This window comes from Hylobates moloch, unplaced genomic scaffold (assembly GCF_009828535.3).
Source record: "Hylobates moloch isolate HMO894 unplaced genomic scaffold, HMol_V3 SCAFFOLD_14, whole genome shotgun sequence".
NCBI classification, from domain to species: Eukaryota; Metazoa; Chordata; class Mammalia; order Primates; family Hylobatidae; genus Hylobates; species Hylobates moloch.
In genome coordinates this window covers 18,249,483-18,269,165 of record NW_026652289.1, presented here as the reverse complement: position 1 = coordinate 18,269,165, position 19,683 = coordinate 18,249,483, and positions in this window count along the sequence as shown.

The window sequence follows — 19,683 nt, the reverse complement described above, 5'->3', positions numbered from 1 at the left end:
CAACCCACCTTTTACATTATCATATATCTATCAGAGGCATATATCAGGCTCTCCATCAACTTAGACATTTTTGTGTATACATTCTACAGCTATTGGTATGCAAACACTTCAAAAATACAACTGATCATTGAATTCTGCACAACCCTTAAGCACTTATATTGATTAAAATAAATTTTTGAATAAGCAGTTTTGTTCCGAACCACAATTTACAAGTTTCAGAGAGTGCAATTAATTTTGCAATTAAATTACTCTTGATTTACAGTTACTTTTATTCTTTATTTTATTACATTGATACATTAGGCTTGCACACATTTATGGGGTACGTATGAAATTTTGTTACATGTGTAGAATATGTAATGACCAAGTCAGGATATTTAGAGTATCCATCAGTCTTGGTATTTACAATTGCCATGTTTTTGAAAGATTTCAAGTCCTCTCTTATTGGTATTGTGAAACATACAATTCACTGTTCATGTATAAACTATAGTCAGGGTATTTACTTGTCTGTGTGTACTTGTCTGGTTTTGGTATCAGGATAACGCTGACCGTGGAGAATAACCTGAAAGAATTTTCTCCTCTTGAGTTTTTTGTAATAGTTTGAGTATAATTGGTATTGATTTTTATACATTTGGTAGAATTTGACAGTGAAGCCATCTGGTTGGGGCTTTTCTTTCTTGGGAGACTTTTTATTATTGATTCAATCTTGCTGCTTGTTATTGGTCTGTTCAGCTTTTCTATTTCTTCTTGAATCAATCTGAGTGGGTTGTGTATGTCCTGGAATTTATCCATTTGCTCTAGGTTGTTCAGTTTTTTAGCACATAGTTATTCATAACACTCTCCAATGATCTTTTGCATTTCTGTGGTATCAGTTGTAATGTCCCTGTTAGTATTTCTGATTTTGTTTATTTGGGTCTTATATCTTTTTTGATTGGTTAGTCTAGCTAGCAGTTTATTGATTTTCTCTTTTTTAAAAGTCAACTTTTTATTGCACTGATCTTTTGTATTGTTTTTTAGTCTTTATTTCATTTAGTTCTGCTCTGATCTTTATTATGTCTTTCCTTCTACTAATTGTGGTTTTGGTTTTTTCTTCCTTTTTTAGTTTCCTGAGGTACATTGTTAGATTGTTTATTTGAAATCTTCCTACTTTTTGATGTAGGCATTTATTGCTATAAACTTCACTCTTAGAACTGTTTTTGCTATATGCTGTAGGTTTGGGCATACTGGGTTTCCATTTTTTATTTGCTTTAAGAAATTTTTTTAAAAATTTTTATCTTAATTTCTTCTTTTCCCCAATGGTTGTTCAAAGCATATTTAGTTTCCATGTGTCTGTATAGTTTTCAATGTTCCTCTTGGCATTGATTTCTAGTTTTATTCCATTGTGGTCTGAGAAAATACTTGATATGATTTTGATTTTTTAGAATTTGTTGATACTTTTATGTGGCCTAACATGTAGTTTATTCTGGAGAATATTCCATATGCTGATGAGAGGAATGTGTATTCTGCGGTTATTGGCTAAAATGTTTTTTAAATGTCTATTAGGTCTATTTGGTCTATAGTACTGTTTAAGTCTGATGTTTTCTTGTTAATTTTTGTCTAAGTTATTTGTTCAATGCTGGGAGTCTGGTATTGAAGTTCCCAATTATTACTGTATCAGACTCTAGCTCTCCTTTTAGGAATATTTGCTTTATTTATCTGAGTGCTTCAGTGCCGGTTGCAAATATGTTTAAGACTGTTATAGCCCCTTGTGGAATGAATTGCTTTATCGTTATATAATAACCTTTCTGTTTGTTTTTACTGGTTTTAGCTTAAATTCTGTTTTATTCAATATAAGTATAGCCTCTCTGATATGGTTTGGCTCTGTGTCCCCACCCAAATTTCATCATGAAATCATGAATTGTAATTCTTAAAATCCTCAAGTGTTGTGGGCGGGACCCAGTGGGAGGTAATTTAATCATGAGGGCCAGTTACCCTCATACTGTTCTCGTGATAGTGACTTCTCAAAAGACCTGATGATTTTACAAGGGGCTTTTTCCCCTTTGGTTTGGCACTTCTCCTTCCTGCATCCATGTGAAGCAGGATGTGTTTGCTTCCCTTTCCACCATGATGGTAAATTTCCTGAGGCCTCCCCAGCCCTGCAGAACTGTGAGTCAGTTAAACCTCTTTTCTTTCTAAATTATCCAGTCTTGGGCAGTTCTTTATAGCAGTGTGAGAACGGATTAATGCACGCTCCATTCATATGAATAGGCTTGTGCCTTAACTACTATTACTCTACATCATGGGCCCTATGGTTCCGCCATGCCCCCGTGAGGAACTAGGGCAACACAGATGAGCTGTGCAACTCTATTGTTTTTCTTTACTCATATTCTCTCTTTACACATGTATTCTATGCAATTCTTGTTTCTTGGTTTAGTAATAAATCAAATTTCAAGTGAAATAAGTCTAATTATTAGTCATGCCAGCTGGCAGACCCAAACATTCTTTGACTGAGTCCAGATCAGCCCTTTGCAATTCATTTTAACTAATAGCACTGCTTCATGTGGTATTTGTTTTATATAACAACTAATAGTATCTATGTTCATTGGCTCCTAATTTTATTATAAGGAACACCATAATTTAGAAATAATTTGAGAAAAATACTAAGAAGCATATCTCCAAGTCTAATATTTTGCGAAGGACCAATCCTGTAACTACAACTCTCTATCAGACTTTCCTACTTGCATGTCCAACATAAGTTAGAAAATAGACTCACATTCAAAATTGTCCTCTACTTTTCTACTCCTTTTCTTCCTCCAGCTGCATATTTTTTTCTCAACATTTTAAATTTTAGGTAGTTAAATTCTCCCTCATCTTTGATCACCATAGAATTTTATAAAGTTGGTGGATCATAGAGATAATCTAGTCAAAACTGAAGTCCATAAATATCTTGCATTTAAATATTGAAATTTTAGCTTTATAATGTCTACATTAATAACAGATTCTACAGTTTGCTTTTCCATTCCAGTTCTGCTACTATCATAAGAAAATGGCTTTATTTCCTCATACATACATATTATTGTAATGACCTCTAATTAATGAAGCTTCTAGTTTCCCTTTTAGTCATGAGAATAAAGTGATATTAATATTTTCCTCATGTATGTTTGTTATATGGCTTATCAATTTTTACAAACCTTAAATTTAAAATTATCTTAAAAGAGTTGCTGGTGTGCAATCTTGTTTCTTATATGGGAATATGAAGTGATGATTATGAAGGACCTAGTTGGAAACATTCATTAGTTGACATGTAAAATATGATTTGACTACTTAGTAGAACAAGGTTTTAGTTAGCTGGACACAGCTCACCAGGAGTATAAAGTTATTGCTGTGGTCTGAATGTTTGCATCCCTTCACAATTTATATGTTAAAACCTAATCACCAATGTGATGGTACTAAGGAGCAGCACCTTTGGAAGGTGATGAGGTTATGTAGAGAAAGCCCCCATTAATGAGACTATGGTCCTTATCAAAGAGAACCCAGGCACTGCCTTTTCTTTTTCACTATGTAAAGACATGGGGAGAAGGCACCATCTGTGCACCAGAAGGAGGGCCCTCCCCAGACAGTGAATCTGCTTACACCTTGGTCTTGGACTTCCAAGCTTTCAGAACCATGAGAAATAGATTTTTGTTGTTATAAGCTACCCAGTCTATGGTATTTTGTTATAGCAACCCAAATAGACTAAAGTAGTTATTATAAAATAGGTTGTAAGATAAATATGAATGTGATACAGAGTGGAGTACCCCATTAACAAAATCCAGGCAATAAACAGGAGTGAAACATGTTATTGAAAAGAGAACATTAGATAAACAGGCAGAGGCTGAATATGAAAAGAGTCTGAGTTTGTTCACTAGCATGGGAATTAGAAGTCAGTAGAAAAACTGTTTAAAATCATGCCAACAATATAACCAACCAGTAACTACAAGCAAGTCCTCCTCGTTATTTCATTCAGTCTTGCTTATTCCAAAGAATCTTGGGTCTGCAGTCTACTCTCATCAAGTATATTTGCTTCCAGACTTGAGAGTCTTAGAAATTGTAATGCAGCCTACTATGGCAGCCTGAAAGTTTTCTAAGCCATATCATTATGAAAGTCTGTGCCTAAAGAGTCTGTTTTATTAAGCACAATTATTGGGCAACTAAATAATTTCTAAGTAGTCTGAGCAGTGTAACATTGATTACTAAGAATAATTTTAATCTTATTTACTTTTGCTTCTAATTCTTCTATGCTATATGATGGTTCAAGTTTGTGACCATGTGAATGAACATGTTAAATTTGTCACACTAAGGTATAATAGGGGTGTGTGGTTAAAGGAAATTGTTTTAGGTGTTCTTGTGTAGACTATACACTTTTGTGCTTATTTTCTCCTCTTCCATGAAATATATTTGTCAAGTGGGAAAAAAATTCCAATTTACATAACACTTCATTAAGCCTGGGACTCTAATTCAATAGTAAATACTGAACTGAACTAAATACTTAACCCTAGATGATTAGTTATTAAGCATTAGCACATATCAGATCCATCTGGAGGGCTTGTTAAAATACAAACTGCTGAGATTCATCCTCAGAGTTTTTGATTCAGTAGGTCTTGGCATGAAATTTTGCATTTCTCTTAAGTTTACACAGTAAAGCTAAAATTGTTGGTTCAAGGCCCACACTTTTATAACTATTGCACTTTTTGCCTTTTATAATATCCAAGTGGCCTTTTGATAACAATGATAGAGGCAGGAGTCTGAGAAATTAAAGGCAGACAGGGGCAGGTCCCTGGCAAAACCCCATCCCTTAGTCAAAAAGCCTGAAACACAATTGCCCAAAGTGAGAACTTCCATCCCTGTGTACCCGCTCTCTCCCAATTGGTTCTTTCTGAATAGTATATTTTTACCAATTGAATGTTGCTTTTTCCATAACTACCTACAGCCCACCCCGCCCCAATTCTGTGCCTATAAAGACCTCAGACTCAGCCAGCAGAGAGGAAAAGTGGCTGGATGTTGGAGAGAGGCAGTTTGACTCCAGAGACAACAGCTGGATGCCAGAAAGCAGCAATTTGACTTCACAAGAGAGAGGCAAAGAGGTGACTTAACATCAGAGGAGAGTGACCTGCCCTTCCTGTCCCCTTTCCACCTCCCCTCTCTGCTGAGAGCCACTCTCGTCACTCAATACAATTCACCACATTCACCATCCTTCAATTTGTATTTGCAGCCTCATTCCTCTTGGGCATTGGACAAGAATTTGGGATGCACCAAGTGTGGACACCCACAAAGGCCGTCGCAGTGGCCCTTTACCATTGCCAACAGAGGGCAGCTGCCCCATGCAATAAGCCAAAGGGCCCGCTGAGCTGATAACACACTGCTTTCTGTGGATGGCAGAGCTAAAAGCATATTGTAACATGCCCTCTGGGGCCTTGGGGAACCCCCACCTGGATCCTGCCAAGAGGCCTGCATGAAGTTTGCTCCTGCCGGCACTACAGCAGCCAGTTGTTTCCCGCATTCACTCGCCTGCACATTTCCTCCTGCGATGGGTGGGACACAGTTGACCTGAGTGAGCAGAGTTTGCTCATGCAGCCACCTAAGTTGTTGGCAAGTTCCTGAGCTCATTCACTTCAATTCCCATACTCATTTGCATGGGTGCTCCCTCCCACAAGGGGTTGAACAGGGCAGGTTGAGTAAATGGTGCACCTCTCTTTTGAGTCCCACAGAGGGTCAAGAAAATATCCTGCATCACTTTGTCAACTTATGCCACGTAAAGGACATGCTGCCTACCTTTTAGACTTATTTACAAGTTTGCATAATTTTTAGACATAGACAATGCCGTGTATCTCTGCAATTACTATCAATTCTAACCTAGGAAGCACCAAGTTAATGGCAATAAAAAAACAAAAGAATAAACAACTGTTTCCAGCAACAAGGTGGCTGTACCAGTAATTAATTTATTGCCTTCCAGAGGCAAATTCACTATTGCCTGTTCTGAGAAAAAGAATCTGGGCCCTTTAAATAGCTGCCAGAATGTAAAAACTTGCCAGCAGATGGTGGTGGAGAGATGCTGGAGGTGGAAGGGATTTCATCCCAGGTCTGGTATGCTCCCTCATCAGGCTCTCATAGTGGAACACACCTTCTCCAACACCTGGCTCCTGTTCAGCAGCACCCAGAGACCATCAGCTTCCTTTTGCACTCTTTTCAGATAATTTAGCAGTTGAGTCTCTCTGGAAAAATAAATAGCTTTCCATGACACCCAAGAGGATGAATTTCCTGCCAGCCCAAAAGGCATATTTTCAGCAATTTCTTCCAGTACAGCCCCACTGCAACTACTCTGCCACCCAGTGAGCCACATTCTCTTTTCTTTTCTTTTTTTTTTTTTTTTTTGATTTCCAACTTTTAAGCTCAAGGGAACATGTTCAGGATATAGGATGTGCAGTTTGGTACATAGATAAATGTGTGCCTTGGTGGTTTGCTGTACAGATCATCCCATCACCTAGGTATTAAGCCCAGCATCCATTAGCTGTTCTTCCTGATGCTCTCCCTCCTCCCATCCCCCATCCTCCAACAGGCCCTAGTCTGTGTTGTTCTCTCCCCGGCAATTCCTCAAAGACTTAGAGGCAGAAATACCATTTGACCCAGCAATCCCGTTACTGGGTATATACCAAAAGGAATATAAATCATTCAATCAGGAACATATATGCATGTATACATTCACAGCAGCACTATTCACAATAGCAAAGACATGGAATCAACCTAAATGTCCATCAATGATAGACTGGATAAAGAAAATATGGTACATACACACCATGGAATACTATGCAACCATTAAAAGGAATGAGATCATGTCCTTTGCAGGGACATGGATGGGGCGGGAAGTCATTATCCTCAGAAAACTAGTGCAGGAACAGAAAACCAAACAGTGCATGTTCTCACTTATACGTGGGACCTGAGTGTTAAGAACACATGGACACATGGTAGTGAGCCACATTCTAACCCTCTGCGATAAGGCTTGAATCTCATCTTGGTAGGGAGGGAGTAGTCTTACTGGATGCTCTATCTCAGCACCAGGGATTGGAGAACACTCCCTCACTTTTGCATCAGCTAATACTGTACTCTATAAAATTCTTTTCATTTATTACAATCCTATTCCTCTTTACACAAATCTCCTGTTAAAATTAATAACTTTTATATCAAACTTCCTTGTTCAAATTACTGTGTTGGTTTCTCCCTCCTGATTGGATCAGAACTGATACAATTGGGTTAAATAATTTTTCATAAAATAAATTATTAAATCCATTCCTTTAGTGTGTATTTAGAGTTTACAAATTACTGAGATTTAATTCTACAAATTATACATATTTACAATCTAGGTGAAGTCACTCAAGACATATTTAAACATTTCCCCGCTAAGACACCAGTTTAAAGAAAGACAAAAAAAAAAAAAAAGAAAACCCTTTGCTAGCACAAAACAGTCACCAAAACCTTAGTGTTGGGGTTGAGAAACTGATACCTCTTATGGCACTTTGGCATGCTGAGTACTTTGAATCAAAGGATTTGAAAGACCATAGAAGCAACTTCAGAACCAATGTCTCTTTGACCTTCTCCTGCTCTTCTGTCTCTTATCCTCTTTCTCCTGCAAAGTGCAAGGAGGGGCTCTCTCTGAGCTTCCCTTATCTGTCTAAAGATTGGCCCTCCAGAAAGAATACATTTGTCATGAGTGTTTTTCCTGGGAATCTCATCAGCCAGGGAAAAGTAAAAGTATCATAGGGAAGGAAACTGAAAATTGACAACATGCCCAGGCAGACTTTATCACAGACTATCGCCTCTTTTTCTGAGACTGTTTATTACCTGAAAGACCTTTTGTTTGCATAACAAGACAACCTTTGTTCACCCTGCATTTTCTCCCCTCACCCTCCCATAACTTGTGTCATTACCAACCCTAGAATCCCCAGGCCTGTATTCCTTTCATCAGCTTGAGATGTCATATGTGTTTCAATCATCTGTCCCCTTTTCAAGTCTCATATTTTGTGGGACTCATATGTGTATGCACATAATTAAAATGTTTTTTCTCCTGTTAGTAATTATCAAAACTTCAGAGGATAAAGAATGTTTTCTTTCTCTATATTAGCAATCTCTAGTCCCAACACTCCATTCCTCATTCCCCAGCATGCACACACACATTTCCATGCTGCTTTTCAACAAAAACTTTTATTTCCTGCAGTGTGGCAAAATAACATGATTCTAAGTTCACTTTTATAAAATCTGTTAGCTATTATAATTCCTTCACTCACTCTCCCCTTTGTAATAAATTTTTCCCCATCCATTAAATAATATAGGCTTAGTAGAATGCTTAAAAAATAAAGATCCATATGAATAATTTAAAGTCACGTATAAACATATAATTTAGTGATAATTAGTGTTAAAATTTTGGCTCATTTTCTCTTTGTCTTTGTAAAATTACATTAGTCTTGGATTTGTTTCTTTTCCTACCCTTGTCCCAAAAGATGCTCCTCTTCATCCGTGGTTACTATTTTAGTGTGCCCTAAAGGATATCACAGCTGATATGTCAAGCTATACTTGTAACTTCCCTAAAATTATGACCTCTTCTATCGATGATGTTGTCACCACATGGTAATGAAATCTTAGGATATTATAAATAGTTTGGTATTTGATTCTTATATTTAATAATGAATCCAGAGATTTCAGGGAAGAAATAAAGTTGATATTGTTTGGATATTTGTTCCCTTTAAATATCATCTTGAAATTTGATCTTCAGTGTTGGAGGTGGAGCTTAGTGAAAGGCATTTGGATCATGCAGCACTCCTAGTACCTCCAAGGTCTGGTTGTTGAAAAGAGTCTGGAGCCTCCCTTTACTCACTTTTTCCTTCTCTCTCAACCATGTGATACTTTCTCTCCTTTCCCTTCTGCCATTAGTGAAAACTTTCTGAAGCCCTCATCAGAAGCAGATGCTGGCACCATGCTTGCACAGCCTGCACAAGTGTAAGCCAAATAAACCTCTTTTCTTTATAAATTCCCCAGCCTCATAGTATTCCTTTACAGCTATGCAAATGGACTAAGACAAGAGTTGATCCCCTTCAACCACACAGAAAAAAACTTACACTTTGTTGAATTGTCTTCATTTACAAACAAAACTCTAATAATAATAGTATACAGAGAAAGAATACAATTGATCATATGCACTGACTTAGAAAAGGAATGCACATGGAATGGCAAAATAGAGAAGGCTTTGTGTGAGTGTGTAGGGGAGGCAGGATAGGGTTATCTGGGTCTTTAAAAAAACACTTGACTTAAGCAGAGAGGGCTATGAGAGGGCTTAATAAAAGTACGGAGGTAGAAATACACGAGAGGTATAAAAATAACAAATAGTCTTATGTGATTACAACTTGGCATATATAATTTAGCGGAAGCATTTTCTACTTCTGAAAAATTATTATTAACACTTCTTATAATAGGTTTATAATTATGTAAACCTATTTAAATCAATCATTTGCACAACAAAATGAATGAATTAATTTGTTGCAGCTGTGTTTACTGAGGCACACATGTAAAGCAATTTTAAATGTTGTCAAGTAACATAATGATTTAGTTTCATGACTCAAACTAAGTGAGAAATTCTGATTTTTTTAAGACAAAGTTTAAAAAATCAAAAACTTAAAACTCCTGGAACTAAAAGCATAGAAGAAAAGCTTCATGACATAGGACATGACAATGTGTTCTTACATATGACACCAAAGCACAGGGAAAGAAAGCAAAAATAGAAAAGGGACTATATCAAACTCAAAAACTTTTGTGCATTGAAGGACACACCTAACAGCCTGAAAAGGCAACCTATGGAGTAGGAGAAAATATTTGCAAATCATATATATATATACATATATATATATATATATATGATAGTAAATTGTTACACAGAAAATAAAAAGAACTTCTATAACTCAATAACAAAAATTAAATAACTTATTTTTTTAAATGGGCTAAGGACTTGAATAGATATTTCTCCAAAAATAATACACAAATGGCCCACAGTCATATAAAACAAATATTTGACATCATAAATAATTAGGGAAATGCAAGTTAAAATCACAAGATATCATCTCACACTCAGTAGTATGACTGCTATCAAAAAAATGAAACAAAACAGAAAATAACAAATGTTAGTGAGCATATGGAGAAATTGGAACCCTAGTACACTGTTGGTGGGATTGTGCAACCACTACGGAAAAATTATAAAAAATTAAAAATAGAACTACCATATTACCCAACAATTCCACATCTGGGATTTTAACCAATACTTTTAACCAAAAGTATTGAAAGAAGAGTCTCAAAGAGATATTTGCACACTCATGTTTATAGAAGTGCTATTTAAAACACCAACAAGTAGAAGCGCCCAAATGTCCATTGACAAGTGAATGGATGAAGGAAATGTAGCATATACACATACAATAGAATATTATTCACCCCTAAAAAGGAAATCTTGTCACATGCTACAGCAGGGATAAGCCTGAATGATATGCTAAATAAATAAGCCAGTCACAATAAGACAAACACTGTATGATTCAACTTATATAAAATGGTGATTACTAGGGACTGAGGTGAAAAAGTTCTAGATATATGTATTACAACAATTTGAATATACTTAAAACTACTGAATTGCACACTTAAAGTGATTAAAATGAATAAAATATGTGTTTTTAACTACAATTTAATTTTTTTAATCACAAATTTAGTGATAGGTATGTGGCTTTATAGATATTTTAATCCAAACTTCACATTTTAGCAATAAAAGTACTAGGACCTTAGAAGATGGATGACTGGTTTCAGATTATCTAGTCAAGACGAAAATTTATGCCTTCCAAATTACCACATTTTAGGTGTCTTCGTTTGCTAGCTTAATCCCAGGTTGTTCCTGGACTATCTCTACATCAAGCAGTGAAAGCTTAACTCCTTTCATGTTTTATGATGGATAAATATGTGAGGTGAAAGTCAAGAGGCTAGCATTGACCCAATGTACATCATCTATCAAGGAGACAATGTTTGTTTGTGCTTTGATGAATCTCTAAGACAACACTGTCATGATTTTGTTTTCATCGCATATTTGCATTAGGTAGTCTCATTGCTTAAAGTCTCCTGGCCACATTTCTAAATGTAAACATTCAGATAATCTGGGTCATTACAACCTTCAATATAAAATCCAAGATTTAAAGAATTCCAACACTTCTTTGTATATACAACTAGTATGTGCAACACACACACACAATGACTGATAGGCCAGCTCTTCACTTTAACTTTATTTAATGTCAGTTTCTATAAACTGGTTAGGAAATGCTAGTACAGTGAGATAAAGAAAATTAAAATTGTAGGTATCATTTCCACAAAGCAGGTGCCACTCTCAAAGCTTTGCTATTCCTTGATCCACCTGGTCAAGGACACTGACATTGTGTGATAAAGGGAGAAAATGTCAGGGCTTGATTGGAGGGGAGGAAAGTAGAAGACTGAGTGGAATCAGGTAGGTGTTAGAGATGAAAATGGTCAAAAAGAACTAGGGAGCTCAAACGAAATCAGACTCATACTGCAGAGTAAATACTTGCTTTGGAGTCTCTTACTGAGCACTGAATATCTTAGTCAGTTCAGGCCGCTATAACGGAGGCCATAGACTGGGTGGCTTATAAACAGCAGAATTTTATTTCTCATAGGTCTGGAGCATGGAAGTCCAAGACCAGGCTGCCAGCATGGCCATGTTCTCTTCCATGGTTAAGGGTCTCTTCCAGGCTGCAGACTGCCATCTTCAAATGTTGTATCTTCACGTGGCAAAAGATCAAGAAAGGTCTCTGGGATCACTTTTATAAAGGCATCAATCCCATTAATGAAGGCTCCACTCTTATGCCCTGATGACCTCCTCAAAGCCTCACATCGTAATAACATCACATTGGGGTTACGATCTCATCATATGAATTTGCCAGGGAGGGACAAAAACATTAAACCTATAACAATGGATATATGCCAGACAGAGTGCTAAAAGCTGGTGTTACTGAAATTAAAAAGACTACTAAGTCCATAGGATATGAAAGAGTAAAGAATTCTCGATCATTTTGGGGTCTCTGTTAGTTTTTTACATGCAGATAAATATTAGAAATAACAATATATAGTAGTGCATGTGAGACTATAAAGATGGACAGGACAAATTAGGAGAGCTTTACATTTTAACATTAGAAATTGAGAGAGAATATCTTCTTTATTATGAAATAATTGGAAATTACAATTTTAGTGAGCAAAGTATTTACAAAAAGGATAGTTTATGAGACAATTATCATTGAGAAAGGGAAGTATAACATCAATTCAACAACTACTGGAGCTATGGAGTCTACAAAGGAGGCAAAAGAGCTGCAACAAAGGCCTAGAAGCAAAATAGAAACAGTTTCTCAAACGGATGAAAAAAATCTAGCAAATTTTCACAAGGGTAATCAGTAGATGCCCCTTGCCAAGAGAAGGGAACTTTACCAGGGTGCAGAAGATCTGCTGTGTTACACATGATAATCTAGCATCAGTTTTACTAAATTTGATTGTTCCTGGACTCAATAGTTAAGCTGATGAATCATGAGTCACCAAGTCAGTGGTAGAAATGGAGGTAGCAAGATACTGTCTCAAATGAACTTCTAGAATGATTATTCGTAAAAGATATACAATCTGGAATTGCTCTACTATCATTAAGGTTAACAAAGTAAACTCCATGTTCATGACTCCATTGCAACAATTCATTATTTCAAATATTTAAGTGCTCTATTAATCAAGGTTCTCCACAAAGGCAGGACAAGTAAAATTAGCAGATGATATAGATATAGATACATAGATACAGATAGATATAGATATAGATAGATGCACAAAAAAATGCTTTTTTAGAGGAATTAGCTTACATGATTATGGAGGCTGAGAAGTCCCATGAGAGGACATTTGCAAGCTGAAGGTTTTGGGATGCTAGTAGTATGACTCAGTTCAAGTCTGAAAGCCTCAGATCCAGAGGAGCTGGTGGTATAATTCCCCATCAGAGGGTGAAGGCCTGAGAATTCAGGGGGCCACTGGAGTAACTCCTAAGGCCCAAAGGCTAGAGGGGCTGGAGTTCTGAGGTACAGGCAGGAGAGGAAGTCTCCTAGATCCAGGAGAAAAACAATCACCCTTCTTCCTTTTTTGTTCCATGTGGGCCCTCAACATTTTGGATGGTGCTGCCCACATTGAGGGCAGGTCTTTCCCACTCAGTCCACTCCCTCACATGCCAATCTCCTAGGAACACCCTCAGACACACCCAGAAATAATACTTTACCAGTTTTCTAGTTGACACGTAACATTAACCACCTCGAGAACCCAACACCTATTTACACCTATTTAAGTAGCAACGGGTTATCGCAGCACCAGGCTACTATTGAAGTTGTTCACGACTATGTCTGTTTAGGCAATAGTTTAAAATATTTTTTCAGTTACTTCCATTAGTTGCAGCCTACATAAACTTTGTTAACATTATTAATTACTAAGAATGTTTTTCTCATGTATTATTGGTACAATCCATAATAGAAATCCCCCTAGGTAGAAGCCATGTATTTTGTTAGCGGTGAGAAGATTATATTAATAATTCTTTTTAAAGAATTTATTTATTATATTTTAAGTTCTGGGATACATGTGCAGAATGTGCAGGATTGTTATATAGGTATACACATGCAATGGTGGTTTGCTCCACCCGTCAACTCATCATCTACATTAGGTATTTCTCTTAATGTTGTCCCTCCCCTAGCCCTCCACCCCCTTGACAGGCCCCAGTGTGTAATGTTCCCCTCCGTGTGTCCATGTGTTCTCATTGTTCAACTCCCACTTATGAGTGAGAACATGTGGTCTTTGGTTTTCTGTTCTTGCATTAGTTTGCTGAGAATGATGGTTCCCAGCATCATCCGTGTTCCTGCAAAGGACATGAACTCATCTTTTTATGGCTTCATAGTATTCCATGGTGTATATGTGCCACATTTTCTTCATTCAGTCTATCATTGAGAGGCATTTGGGTTAGTTCCAAGTCTTTGCTATTGTAACAGTGCTGCAATAAACATACGTGTGCATGAGTCTTTATAGTAGAATAATTTATACTCCTTTGGGTATACAACCAGTAATGGGATTACTGGGTCAAATGGTATTTCTGGTTCTAGATCCTAGAAGAATCACCAGACTGTATTCCACAATGATTGAACTAATTTACACTCACACCAACAGTGTAAAGGCATTCCTATTTCTCCACATCCTCTCTAGCATCTGTTGTTTCCTGACTTTTTAATGATCGCCAGTCTAACTAGCGTGAGATGGTATCTCATTGTGGTTTTGGTTTGCATTTCTCTAATGACCAGTGATGATGAACTTTTTCCATATGTTTGTTGGCCACATAAATGTCTTCTTTTGAGAAGTGTCTGTTAATATCCTTCGCCCACTTTCTGATGGGGTTGTTTATTTTCTTGTGAATCTGTTTAAGTTCTATCTTCTGGATATTAGCCCTTTGACAGATGGATAGATTTCCATAACTTTCCCCCATTCTATAGGTTGCCTGTTCATTCTGATGATAGTTTCTTTTGCTGTGCAGAAACTCTTTAGTTTAATTAGATCCCATTTGTCAATTTTGGCTTCTGTTGCCATTGCTTTGGTTTTTTAGTCATGCAACTTCAGCAAAGTCTCAGGATACAAAATCAAAGTGCAAAAATCACAAGCATTCCTGTACACCAATAATAGACAGAGAGCCAAATTAAGTGAACTCCCATTCACAATTGCTACAAAGAGAATACAACTTACGAGGGATGTGAAGGTCCTCTTCAACGAGAACTACAAACCACTGCACAAGGAAATAAGAGAGGAAACAAACAAACAGAAGAAGATTCCATGCTCATGGATAGGAAGAATCAATATTGTGAAAATGGCCATACTGCCCAAAGTAATTTATAGATTCAATGTTATCCCCATCAAACTACCATTGACTTTCTTCACAGAATTAGAAAAAACTACTTTAAATTTTATATGGAACCAAAAAAGAGTCTGTATAGCCAAGACAATCCTGAACAAAAAGAAAAAGATGGAGGCATCATGCTACCTGACTTCAAACTATACTACAAGGCTACAGTAACCAAAACAGCATGGTACTGGTACCAAAACAGATATACAGACCAATGGAACAGAACAGAGGCCTCAGAAATAATGCCATACATCTGCAACCATCTGATCTTTGACAAACCTGACAAAACAAGCAATGGGGAAAGGATTCCCTATTTAATAAATGGTGTTGGGAAAACTGGCTAGCCATATGCAGAAATCTGAAACTGGACCCCTTCCTCACATCTTATACAAAAATTAACTCAAGATGGATTAAAGACTTAAATGTAAGACCTAAAACCATAAAAACCCTAGAAGAAAACCTAGGCAATACCATTCACGACATAGGCATGGGCAAAGACTTCATAATTCTTTAATTCATATATTAATCTGCAAACATTTATAGTGATTTCTTTATGTCCTAGGCATTTTAATAGTCTCTATATGGAGTTGTAAAGAAAAAAAAACTAAGCCATAGTCTGCTCTTGACTAGGCCACAGAATAGTTGGCAAGACAAATGTGTAAAGAGATATGCATAATGCATTGCTGTAGACTTAAAATAAAATGTGGGGCAAAGGTTGATGGAAAACAAAAGAGGGAAGTACCTTGGGAGTCAGAAAAGGCTACACAGAGGAAGTGACACTTCAACTCAGATTTGGTGGAACTTTCTAAAGTTGAGAAAAAGTAGAAGGAGAGTACAGAGGCAAGACTGTGAGGCCAGGTACAAAATTGGGAAAGGTTCTCAGGAGTGAAAAGTCTGGCTGTGTGAGTTTCAGGCAGCCTGAAAACTTTCCATTTCATGCAAAGGAAGAAAAGCTAAATTTCCAGTGAATTAACACTAAGTTTCTTTTGATTTCTTATAATGAGATAAAAGTTATAATTATACTATACTTAAACAAAGCAATGGCCTTTCTCTCTCTCTCTCTACCTCTCTCTCTCTCTCTTTTTCTTTTCTTTGAATCTTGTGGCCAGAAGTCTGGAACACAGAGTCGATACAGAAAAAATGTTTACTGAAGCAGCTGGGTTTCAATGCTTGGTACTAAATTGCCCTAGTCTTACAATACTGTTGAACATAAATTTGGGCCTCTCCAATATTGGCAGAGGCACATTTCATAATGGGTGTAGACCCGTAGATGTGGGAGGATGGCGTTTACCTATATTGCCTTTCCATCAAGTACATTGAATGTTGGAGACCATTTAATAATTTGGCAAGTTAGAGTCGAGGACAGGTAAAGACAGCACCAGAAGGCTTTGCATATTGTTATGACTAAACAATATGATACTTTTCTTACCTTTTCCTTCAAAGCTATGCATGTAAATAAAACCAATTTCTGCATTAATAAGCCAGCCCACAATAACTGGAAATACCAATAGAAAAATTGTATACATGCTATAAATTGAAGAAGGAATCACTAAAGTGCATTTTTATCCATTAAAATTCCTCCAAAAAGAAAGATGCTGGGTTATAAGCACAGTTCTAATGTTTTACAGTCTGATATTAATATCTTCAGAAATTATACAAATAATCTTTTGGTAATAAATGACATTATAAATAGCAATATTCTTATAATTTATAATGCTCTTTAATTTCTGTATCAAAAATATAGATATAATTTCATTTTTATATAGCAACGCAACTTTTTAATCTTTATTCAGTCTGTTTAGCATACTGTAAAATGTAATGCTACAAAACTTCCCAAGATTAATATATTTCCTTTGCCAAGAGAACATTAAAATCACCAGATCAACACGAAACCGTCAAGAAAACATTTTCTAATCAGCTTCATAGTATTAGGAGAATTCCTTGGGATAACCTTTGCCCCAATTTTACCTTTTCATCTTTGTGAGAGGATACCCAGCAGCATTTATAGATATTCAAAAGTAAACAAGTGTTTATCTAATTGACCATGTTTCCAGCTACAATTCCATCTTCATTGAAAGAGAAAACACTTCTTCCTGAGCGTCAAACCCTCCTTTGGCTTAGCATTTCTTGGAAATTAGAACAGACAGTTTGAGATCATGTATAATGACATAAGACAATAGAACTCTGTCACTTAAAAATCTGACCCACGGGATGACAATCTTTGAATACTGCTTTGGAGATTTATTTTCTCATTAGAATCTGCGTTATTTTTATAATTTCCTACAGGAACCATTCAGGACAGCACAAGGTTCAAAAGGAAGGGCAAAAAAAGAAATTCTTTTGGAGTTTTCTCCTATGAAAGTCTCTCTATGACACCGTGGTTATTTTAAGGCACAAATTGTAGAGAAGAATGAGGTCATATTAAATTAAATTATTCTGAAACAATTTCAGCATATGATAAAATGGTTTTGAAGAAATATTCTCATGTGTACATTAGTGAAAAACATTTAAAAAATCTAGAACCCCACATTGTGTGAGCATGTCTATTGACAGAAGGAAATTAGAAGGAAAATGAAGGCTTGTTAATTAGAAAATAATAATCTGAGTGATTAGAGTTTTATACCCTCAAGCAGTACCAAACACAAGTAAATCAAATCTGATGTAGGTAAGCAGTTTTAGGACGGATGGTAAAAATGAGACCACACAGAATGTCCATGGAAATGTTGGAATTACGAATTCTTGCCTCTTTTAGTTCCAAAGGGCCAGTTTTCGGGGATGGAAGAGAACACATATTCATGAAAATCTTCAAATAGGCCATGTTTCTGTCTTAAAAGCCAGAATAAAAGATCTTTGTGTGGTTTTTTTTTTAGAATAATATGAGTCCACGGTAGGAAGGAACATATTGTTTCGTGTAACAATAAGAATGGAAATTGATTTGTTTCTCACTTCCTGAATTTTCTTGAACTCATCTTTATCTAGTCATCTGACTCATTTCCTTGCCTACATTAGAATGAAACTTGAACATTATTTATAATTTTATTCAGGCTAAAATTAATTCTGTGGAAAGGTCAAGTTTCCTATGACACCTTCCTCTTTCTTTGAGCTGGAAGTTGCTATAGTCACATCACTTCTCATGAAGGAAATTAGACCAGATTGGCCTATCACATTTTCTTTTGTGGAGAAGCTTAACATGCTTAATAAAGAAAAAGTTTAGGAAGATTTAAAAAGTAATGGTAAATGTAAATTGCAAAGTCATAAATACTATTAATAAATCAATACAAATTGAAATTGATAAAAATTGTTATCCAAACAGCTTGATAACAAAAGTATCAAATCTAATATTCCAAAGCAAATATTTCCCTTTAAAAATCATAGTATTAATATTCAGAAGAGACCTGAATATTTTTTTTGACCACAGTAAAAGCAGAGATACAATTGTAGTGGTAGAGACAGAAAATTCTTATTGATATTTTTCTGTTAAAAAGATCCTGAAATCTAAAATCTGTTCTGGTCTTATTATTGCCACATTGCAAAAACTGTAATATGTAAAATATACTCACTCCTAAATTGTTAAATTAAAAATAGCAACACCATTACAAATTAGCTAGGTCAGAGACTAAACTTGGAGTGCTCCATAGGTTGACTTGGCAACTTTCATCTCCTGAATTGAGAAATTAATCTGTGTTATTTAAGAAATTGCTGGGGAATATTTGTTCAGCAACAATCCCCTCCTGGTTGCCACATACTCCCCAAAATGCCATGATTTTATGTATAATGAGAGGCTGAAATGATCCAACAATCTTGGATTTGTCCCAACACCTAGTGAGAGCTTGGCCTGAAACATAAGAATGTTGGATCACAAAAGAACCTCAAAATTGCAACTGAATGTCATCTTGACTTCTCTGTAGCAAGGAGATAATTGTTAGGCAATGTCAAATAAATTAAAATAAAGCAAATAAAATATTAATGCTAAATATATAATTAACTGATTATTTGTAAATATTTTCCAGATTCATTATGGCATAAAGAGCATACAGCCTTCCCATTTGGAATATATGACATTGTAGGATAGAGAGAGAACATAAGGAAACAAAATACTGGAAGAATAGTGGTGATATCATCAGAAAGGGTAAAATTTGACATGGTAAATAGTTTGGAAGATAAATATAATTTATTTAATTTAGATTTAGTGAGCTCATGCTAATAAAGAGACATTTTAGTGGAATATTCCATAGGTAAGTGGGATTACAAAACTACAGCTTCAGTGAGTTTGGAAGTAGAGATATACCTTTAAAATCTTGAAAAAAGATGTAGTTAGTTTTGCCATGCATCTCTTTAGCGGATAGAAAGTAAACCAGTGAAGGACTAGGCAACCCTCGGGAAGCAGCAGAATTGTGAGCTTATAGAAGTTGAATAAGCACAGTGTGATTTCATAGAGCCAAAGGAGCTCACAAAAGATAAATTCTGTAACTGTGTCTACTGAGTTTGAAGCAGGTTTAAGACCGTAGGATTTGAGAGGAACCACATTGAATTTTGTTAGTGTGATTTCCACGGAATGTTGTGAGTGGCAACCAGACTTCAAGGCATTAAAGAGGAAATAAATATTGCCAAAATGACTAATAGAAATACACCACTAATATGAGATATTCTATAAGAAAACATAGCTAGGGAAAGATAACTCTGCTTTT